The sequence below is a fragment of the Nomascus leucogenys genome, chromosome 8 (assembly GCF_006542625.1).
Source record: "Nomascus leucogenys isolate Asia chromosome 8, Asia_NLE_v1, whole genome shotgun sequence".
Classification (NCBI taxonomy): domain Eukaryota; kingdom Metazoa; phylum Chordata; class Mammalia; order Primates; family Hylobatidae; genus Nomascus; species Nomascus leucogenys.
Window position 1 is genome coordinate 25,214,536 of NC_044388.1, and position 10,058 is coordinate 25,224,593.

A 10,058-nucleotide genomic window follows, 5' to 3' on the forward strand; every position below is an offset into this window, starting at 1 on the left:
GTCTGAGGTCAACAAAGCATCCTCTGCTCTTGAAATTTTTTGTTACTCTCATAAGGGAAAGTTAGCTTAATTCAGTATTAGGAGCCAACAGAAAATAGTTCCTCAGACTACATTTAAAATAGCATTTAGAGACTACAACAAGATATACTTAGTAAGGCAGTTCTTGAGGGAAAATTATCCTTTGTGGGAAAACTTAAGTAGAAGGAAGTGGGTTTTTTAAAAATGAAACAGTCATGTTCCTTAACTCAGCTACGAACTGTAGTTTTATTTCAAGCCATTTTTCCAGTTTGGGGTTGAACACCTGCCTCACACTCAGGCAAACCATGTGGTGTCCCCAGCTGCCCCCTCCTCCATATGAAGCCCTGCAGTGGTAACAAGGAGCGGGTGACTGATGTTTGGAAACAATGAGAAATCACTTCCAGTCACTAATGGGTCACAGAGCTTTGTATCCTCAGCTAGTGGCAAAACTCGTCCAGAAAACTTAGTAAATGTTTTTCAGACACGTGTGAAGGCTAGGAATTGTGGGACCCTCCCTGAACAGTCTGCCACATTTCTACTTAAGGGAAAAGCAAAGCATCTGACCATGGCTATCCCTGAGGCTGAGGCACACATGAACAATGCCTAGGTCTCCTTTGTAGGAGCCTGAGGGTCCCTAACCTAGAATCAAGCCCATGGCTCTTTGCTGTGGTTAGCAGCTACAAGTAGTGCACATGTGATATGCCACTGTTCTCCAAAGAGTTTCATCTCCAAACTCCTAGAGCACTTTCTAAATCTAATAAATTATAGCATTGCAGGTACCAGTGGTCATGTAGCCCTTTATCCATAGATGCAACTGGAAAATGACTTGTCCAGGGTTACAAGGGAATGGCAGAACACGAGCTGGAACCTGGGTCTTTAAGCCTGGGCTAGTGCTCTTCCCACAGCACAATGTTAACATCCAAAGGCCACTCCATGCATCAAAATGATGTTCACAAATGTCAATCTCGCCAGAAACCAGGATTTTGTATTGTGGCTAAAGTTCCGTATCCTGGTGGACAGAATGGTAGCGTGAATGTAAACCAAAGGCCCTGACTATCTGGGCCTAAGAACTTCAGGGCTCCCACTAAAAAGTTAAGCTTAGGGCTCACTTAAAATGTTAAGCTTTTAGGGGAAGGTAAGATGGGAATGTGTGTACAGACAATAGCCTCCAAATGCATCTAGTTTCTTTTCTAAGCAGTCGTATTCTTCATTTCCACAAGAGGGCAGCAGCCCCTGAATGGTGTGGCAATGGCTGTTTAGTTCCAGAAACATACTCAATGTTTATTGAGTTCCAGAAACAGACACTTTCGGCTCAGTGACTGGCAATCAACAGTTCACTGAATCAAATAGTGCTTTTTTTGGAGCTGCATGTTAGCCTGGGGACTGTAGGGGAACATGCTCTGATAAAAATAAACTGAAATCGGTGTAAGGAGCCCTGTACTGTGGAATCGGGAAGTCGGGGTAGAGAGATGGCAAGGATGATCTGGTCCAGCCCTTTCCTGATAACTGAAGGGCTTTCTGAGCATCTGAAGCAGGGAGATCCAGCTTCTGGTGAAGGTGGGACAGTGTCAGGAGGCAGTCCACTCACAGATGGGCATCTCTGGTAGTTGGAATAATCTTCCTAAACCAAGAAACTTGCCTCCCTCTAATTTCACGGAGGGGTATCCTTGGGCTGTCCCCTAGGGCTCTCCCAGGTGTTGACCTTCTACCATTCTGAAGAAGTTGGCCACTTCTAAGTCTTCAGTCTAAATATTTCTAGTTCCCTTAACCATCCCTCCCTTTATGAGTTAGGGGTTTACTCATCTCTCTGGTAACTGAACAGGTTTAGAAGTCAGATCTAGCCTCCTCACATAGTACTTTTGTTATTGGGTCTGTGCTGTCCATAGAAAATCTTCTCCAAAATCTAGAGGCTCAGCTCATGGAAATCAAGGCCTCCCCCAAGCGGGAAACTGGAGCTGGAGGTGGGCACTGACCATGGGCCTTGGGACCAAGTCACAGAGGCTGGGACTCTGATTCAAGCTTAGGTTACTGGAAACCTCAGTATACTCTAATGTGTAAGACATTCTATTCTCTGGTTCTACTATACTTTTCCCCAGGATCTACTATTCAGTAGCACTCAAGTGTGGCTGTAGTACCAAGGAAGCTTCATTAGTGGTTTACCTACTAGATGTTCATTGTTCAGATATGTTCAGATAAAACTTGGAAAGTGCAGGTAAGCATGAAGAAGAGAGTTCCATAATCCTATGACTTTGAGGAAATTTAACACTTTATCATATAGAACCTTTCAACAATCATGACTTTACCACCTGCGGCTTTGCCCTTCTGTCTTCTTAAGTCAAAGCCCATGGCAATTCTGGCTGCTTTCTCCTGAGGACCACATATATATAAGATTATGGGAATCATGTCAAGAAGAGATGTGTTTAAGGTGTAAACTTTCAGTACATGAGATTACAAAACAGCCGTGTGGTTTAATCTGAGGGGTCCATTGAAAAAAATAATTTCCAAATAACAAAGTTCTATTGAATTCCTTAGATTACATGTGCCATGAGGGGAATTGTGGTCCTTTAGCAGTAGTTCTCAAAAGCCCCTTTCTTCTTTTTTTTTTTTTTTTTTTTTTGAGATGTCTCACATTGTCGCCTAGGCTGGAGTACAGTGGTGCAATCTTGACTCACTGCACCCTGCAACCTCTGCCTCCGGACTCAAGCGATTCTCTTGCCTCAGCCTCCTGAGTAGCTGAGATTACAGGTGCGTGCTACCACGCCTGGCTAATTTTTGTATTTTTAGTGAGACGAGGTTTCACCATGTTGGCCAGGCTGGTCTTGAACTCCTGACCTCAAGTGATCCACCTGCCTCGGCCTCCCAAAGTGCAGGGATTATAGGCGCAAGCCACTGCACACAGGCAAAAGCCCCTTGCTTCTCATGGGTCTGCTGCTGTTTCCTTCAGCCACTTTGGTTTTCAGGGAGGGTTCAGGAAACCATCCTCCATTGTGCTTCTTTCTGGCCTTTGCTACCCCCGTTTCCCATCATGAGACCCCAGGAACTGAAGTGGTGAGGGTGAATCCTGTGAGATGATGAGAAATGAAACCAGGCTGAAGTGTTAGATGCAGTAGCCCTCCTCCACCTCCACCAGAAGGCAGGGGCGGAATAAGGGCTGAAAGGTTTGTGTGCACATTTCTGGGTTATCCAGAGAGGGAGGGAGAGAGAGAGAGAGAGATGGGGCCTAGGTGGCTTACTTCTAAGTGCTTCAACAACCTGTGAAAATACCAGGGAGTTACCCATGCATTTTTCTAAGGATTCTGGAAGATAAACATGAGTGTGGAAGATATATTTTAAGCGAATAAGGGCTGGCATGAAGAAATGTAATAACAGATTCAGTCTGCATACCCTGATTACAGAAGAACCCGCCTTAGTAGATGATGTCTGAAGCACGGAATGTGCACTGAACCATTGAAGGTGATGCAGAGAAGAGTTACGTGTGTGTGCATGTGTGTATGTGTGTGTGTGTGTGTGTGTGTGTATTTAACAGCTTTACTGCAATATAATTGATATACCATCCAATTCACCCATTGAAAGTGCCATTCAATGATTTTTAGTATAGTCACGGAGTGTGCAGCCATCACAATCAATGTTATAACATTTCCATATTCTCTCCCCACCCCCAAAAGACTGTACCCATTAGAAGCTACTCTCCATTTTTCCCCAACCCTACCAGTCCCGGGCAACTACTGATCTTTCTGTGTCCATGGATTTACCTGTTCTGGATTTTTTTTTTTTTTTTTTTTTTTTTTTTTAGATGGGGTCTCATTCTGTCGCCCAGCCTGGAGTGAGTGGTGTCATCTCAGCTCACTGCAACCTCCGCCTCCGAGGTTCAAGTGATTCTCATGCCTCAGCCTCTCGAGTAGCTGGAATGATAGGTGCGCACCACCATGCCTGGCTAATTTTTGTGTTTTTAGTAGAGACGGGGTTTCACCATGTTGCCCAGGCTGGTCTTGAACTCTTGACTTCAAGTGATCCGCCCTTCTTGACCTCCCAAAGTGCTGAGATTATAGGCGTGAGTCACCGCGCCCGGCCTGTTCTGGATATTTCTTATAAATGGAATCATACAGTGCTTCTTTCAGTTAGCATAATGTTTCCCAGGTTCATCCAGGTCATAACACATAATCAGGCTTCATTTCTTTTTATTACCAAATAATATTATATGAATATACTACTTTGTATGTATCCATTCATTGGTGGACAGACATTTGAGTTGTATCTGCTTTTGGGCCACTGATACTGCTATCAACATTCATGTACAAGTTTTTGTGTGGATGTATGTTTCATTCCTCTTGAGTATATCCCTAGGAGTGGAATGGCTGGGTCATGCAATAACTCCGTGTTTAACCTTCTGAAGAACTACCAAACGACTTACCAAAGTGGCTCCCCCGTTTTCTATTTTCACTGGCAGTGTGCAGGAGTGGGGTTTTTTATAATGCCCAATAGTCGGATTTATTCAGGAAGCAAGTAGCTTCCAGCTTATTTATTGAGCTTTTAAAGATATACTTAATGTCGTTTCTTAAGAAAAACCAGGTCTTTATTTACTATGAGACTCCATGTGCTTTAATATAGTTGAAACTAAAGAAACATAAATTTTTCATTCTGCCTCTTAATTGCATGGGAAACTGCACTTATTAAGCATTCAGTTTAATGACTATATAACACTTTATCATAAATATACCCATATTTCCTCTGTTGTTTAACATTTAGCATATTTTCAACTTTTGCTTACACTGTGATGAATTTGTTGGTACATAAATATTCATCTGTGTTCTGGGATATTTAAGAGACTTCCAAAAGTATAGGACAAAGAATATGAACACTACCAAAGCTCGTGACTTATATTGGCTCCACTGCATTAAAAAAGATGTATGGGCCGGGCGCGGTGGCTCACGCTTGTAATCCCAGCACTTTGGGAGGCCGAGGCGGGCAGATCACAAGGTCAGGAGATTGAGACCACGGTGAAACCCCATCTCTACTAAAAATACAAAAAAAATTAGTCGGGTGTGGTGGCGGGCGCCTGTAGTCCCAGCTACTCGGAGAGGCTGAGGCAGGAGAATGGCGTGAACCCAGGAGGTGGAGCTTGCAGTGAGCTGAGATCGCGCCACTGCACTCCAGCCTGGGTGACAGAGCAAGACTCCGTCTCAAAAAAAAAGGTTGTTTGACAGCCTTTGGTCTCACCATGATTTCGTTGCATCCTCTCTAGCACTGGGTGTTCATTCTTGTTAAAATGCTAAAACCAGAAACACCTTAATTTTAAGAAAATTTTCCATTAGAGTAACATACATAGAAAACTGCACAGATCATTAATGTGATAGCTTGATACATTTCCACAAAATAGACACACCTGTGTAACAAGACCAACGTTACTAGACAGGACATTTCCAGCCTCTCAGAGGTCCCCATCCTGTCCCCTTTCAGTGACTAACCGTCTCCCCTTTCTCTCCAGAAACCACCATCCTGACTTGTAATAGGCAAAAAAAAAAAAAAAAAAAAAAAAAAAATCCTTGCTAATTTAATGCATAAAAAAGTATACTGTATTAAACCAGGTTATCACAGAATTCCAACATTTTTAAGCCATCTGTATTTCCTGTGGAAATCCAGGCCTAGCCATGTACTTTGCAAAGATAGCTTTCTTCATTTTAAGGTCCCCAAATGGGTGGAGGACAGGGGGCTCACATGATTTCTACAGTCCAGGAAATCTGACTCTGGCCTGCGGCCAGTGTGCCCTGGCGGTGCCCAGGATCCCTCTTGGGCCGCACCTGGGATTTCTTTCTTGCCATCTTGTCTAGGTAATGATGGGCTTTTTCCTGTCCCTCCTATATCACCAAATCAAACTCCAGGGGATGCCAATCCAAGACTGAAAGCCAGCAGCAGAACTTTTACACAATGAATGGACCATTTCACCCAACGCAGGAGACTGCTAAACTCACCACTTTACTCCTGATCAATTTTTCTAGAGGTGGTGAGTTCTCTTTCTAGAACAGGATAGAATAAATACCTTAGGGGGCCATTGCTCTTTGCCCTACAGACCTGTACAGAAGCCTGGAATGGGAAGCTCTGGCTTCTCAGCTTGAGGACAACAGGATCTTTTTCTTAGATCAGACCTGGCACTTTTCCCCAGCTCTGCCTCTTGGGATCTGTTCCTGGTCTTCCCCTTGCTTTGGAAAATACAAATACCAACATACAGGAAGTGACATTAACACAAATTCAAGCAACTGGAGCTCTCTGGGGAGGCATTTAGTACTCTGCTGCTGCCATGTAAAAAGAAGGCATAAGGAATAGAGTTTTCCTCGAGCCTGAAAGATTCCAAGTGCATTGCTGTTCTCAGCACGAATCCCCATGCCCACCTCAGCCCACTATCCTCTAATATTGAAGATAGGGCAGGGGGAACAAATACTGCCCGCTACCTGAGGTTCAGGGAGGCCAAGTAACTGACCCAGATTTAGTGGAAGAACTGGGATTGGAAGTCGGGAATGCTGAAATCTAGTGGATTCCTTCTGTCACTCTGTGTTCCTGCTATGCAGAAAGGTCCTCAGATTGTGGTAGCCTAACATGGAAAATCATGGGCTTTGGAGAACAGCAGATCCGAGATGAAATCTGTGTTCTACCGTTACATTATGAGAATTTAGACAAGTTGTTTACTATCTCTGACCCTATTTATCATATAAATGGGGACAATAAACTGTTAAAGATTAAGAGAAAACACTACAAAATATCTACCAGAGTATCTGGGTTTGAATCCTGGCTTTGCCTTTTTCTAATTGATTGCATGACAAATGGCAGAAATGTCATACAGTAGAAATGAGAGATGAGAGGTCCTCTGGGTGAGTGGAGGAACTGTTTTAATCTCATCGCCTCCATTTCTACATCTCTAATAATATACGTTTAAAAAAAAAAAAAAAAAGCCTAGGGGCCAGGTGCAGTGGCTCACACCTATAATCCCAGCACTCTGGGAGGCCAAGGCAGGAGAATGACTTGAGGCCAGGAGTTTGAGAGCAGCCTGGGCAACATAACAAGACCCTGTCTCTACAAAAATAAAAGTGAAAATTAGCCAAGCCTGGTGGCTTGTATCTGTGGTTCTAGCTACTTAGAAGGCTGAGGCAGGAGGATCTTTTGAGCCTAGGAGTTCAAGGTAGCAGCGAGCTATGATCATGCCACTGCACTCTAGCGTTGGCAACAGAACCAGACCCTGTCTCTAAAAGAAGAGGAACAACAAGTCTTATATTTTTATGATAAAATGAGTTCACAGCTTTGAGAGATTCAAGGCCCATGCCTCAGTGACTATGTCATTTAGCCTTAGTTTCCTTATCTGTAAAGCAATCTGAGCAGGTATTATCTATCACCGGGTGATTGTAGACATCCAAAGTAGGTGCTCACTTCAGCAGCACATACATTAAAATTAGAATGATACAGAGAAGTTTCGCATGGCTCCTGCACAAGGATGACATGTTTAAAAAAATTTCTTTCTTCTTTAAAAGAAAAAGGAACCAAAAGTAGAAAAGTAGATGCAAACTATTTTATGATCTCATGATCTCAAAACAAAGGGAAAAGAGTAAGATTCCATGTCTCCTAGAAGAATTAGTGATCTTAAGTTGCCTTGAGTGTCTAGAGGAAGCTAATGTTTTATTGTGTCTCTCATGTGGCTAATGAGAGACGTTCTATTAATGATGCCAGTACTGAAGCCAGATGTTAAGTAACTTGCCCGAGTTCACATAGGCAGTGTGACCAGCCTGGCTTTAACTCATAGCTTGTTCTCCAAAGACCGTGGTTTTTTGTTTGTTTTGTCTTTGTATTGTAGGGTAAGAAGGTTATGACCAGGCCCTTAAGTGTTATCAGAGAAATAAGGTCAATGGCTATAAATGTGGGTATGCAAAATTTCTTAGTAGGATGGCTAACCTTAGGGCTACCAGAATTGTATTCCTAAGTAAAACTATTTCAGGAAAGACAGGCTTGGGATTGGCACCCTTGTCATAAGAGCAAAATAAAATACCAAACTCTTCTGACCTTGTACTATCTTCTCTCCACGTCCACCACCACGACTCCTAACCATATTAAAAGAGAGGGCCCCAGAGAGCTGCCCTGAGGGTGGTCGGCATGGCAGCTGGAAGGTCTGATGCACCCACTAACCCAGAGGACCTCTCATTTCTGCTGTGTGACACCCAGCAACGAGCAGGTCTCAGAGGACGGGGATGGGTAGTTACTAGAAAGCTCTTACAGCCTGAGGACAAGACAAGATCCTGTGGCTCCTGAGGGACCCAGGAAGGCACAAGGAGCAGGTGTCAGCTCCAGAAGCCTTTCCCCTGCAGGTCCCTGAGTCTTCGTGGCACAGCCCTGTCCCATCAAGGAGTGAGTGCCCTTCCCCAAGGAGAAGCTCCAGGGAAAGCAGCCCTGGGCATCACCCCCAGGCAGCAGCTGCTCATGTGAGAGAGGGAGCCCACCTTCCCCAGCTCTGGCTGCACCCTTAGACCCCAAGGCCCAGCCACCACTGCTCAGTTTGGTCATTGATGATGCCTAGAGATTGTGTCACCAGAGAGCAAGAATTACTTCTCAGCTCAGTGCCCAAAAAAAGGAGAGAGGGCTTGAATCCTAATTCCTAGATGGGTGATTAAGCACGTCATGGCATCTCCAGGAAGTGCTAATTTTTGAATAGATTTCTAGAAAGGACCAGATGTGTCCTTCTCAAGCTGTTCTCTCTTCTTCTCTTCCTCTTTCTCCCCCTCCCACTTTCTTTCCCCAAATCCACTCAGGTGCTCAGAATGACGGAGACAGCTGTGCTGTAGCCCTTTGGGTTGGCTGGGGCCGCCTGGGTTTCTTTTGCTAGTTGGAGGACAAAGTGAGGGCATATTGTAATCAAGTAGCAGCAACAGCTTCTACTCTATAGAGATTTTTAGGCCCAGAAAGGACTGACTCTCCCCTCCCCTTTTTTTCTTTTGTTGAGACAGTCTCACTCTGTTGCCCAGGCCCAGGCTGGAGTGCAATGGCACGATCTCGGCTCACTCCAACTTCCGCCTCCCAGGTTCAAGCGATTCTCCTGCCTCAGCCTCCTGAGTAGCTGGGACTACAGGCGTGAGCCATTACACCCGGCTAATTTTTATATTTCTAGTAGAGACGGGGTTCCACCATGTTAGCCAGGCTGGTCTCGAACCCCTGACCTCAAGTGATCTGCCCACCTCGGCCTCCCAAAGTGCTGGGATTACAGGTATGAGCCACCGTGCCCGGCCTGACTCTTTTCTGAAGCCTGCCCTGGGACTGACCGGGCCCTGAACAGAAAGAAGATGCCCAGCAGCAGCAGCACCATCATGGACCCCAGCGTAAAGCCCTCATAAGTTTCAGGTCTGTGTCAGTTAGTGTACGTGGGGAAACTTAGAGTAGCCATAGGTGCAGGTATCTGTGTGTCTGAAGAGGCAGCAGTATGTGTAATCCTGTTACAGAAGTAAAATTAGAAGAAAAAAACGCACACACAAAAAACTTTGCAACTCTTGCTGCATTTCCATTATTTACCATCAGGTGTCAGTAGACCACACGGGAAGAGGGAGCTTTAAGAGCCGGGATGCTCAAGTCCGTGCCTGGGGAGGCAGCTCCTCCTCCGTATTCCTGTGGATCTCTTAGTGGGAGTCATACTAGGCACCTCCTTTCCCCATGCCCGCTGCCCTTGTTCCACCCCTGGTCTGGTCTGCCCTTGTATTCCCAGCAATTCTACACTGTAAGATGCTTTCTGTGTTCTCTGCAGGGCATCCCTCCCTGACTCAGGCTAGCAATGGCCAGAATGCATGCATCTACTGTGTGCCAGCTTGCACTAATCATCTGATTTACTTATCAAAACAGCTCTCTGACATAGGCACAACTAGTTAGGCAGATTGACAGATCAGGAAGGGGCCTGGAGAGATGAAGGGCAGCTTCGTGGGATGCAGGCATGTGGACTTTACCTGGGTGGTTTCCCCAGAGGCAGAGCCATGAGGCAGAGGTGTGAGGCCACTCCTCTCTCCAAATTGAGCTAAATC

General features: G+C 45.1%; 1 non-coding gene across 1 annotated transcript; it reads left to right on the top strand.

The window, feature by feature from the left end:
• Positions 1–7,426: 7,426 nt before the first annotated feature.
• On the top strand, positions 7,427–7,530 carry LOC115836437. Its single transcript, XR_004031521.1, has one exon. It is a non-coding gene; the product is annotated as a U6 spliceosomal RNA (small nuclear RNA).
• Positions 7,531–10,058: the final 2,528 nt, after the last annotated feature.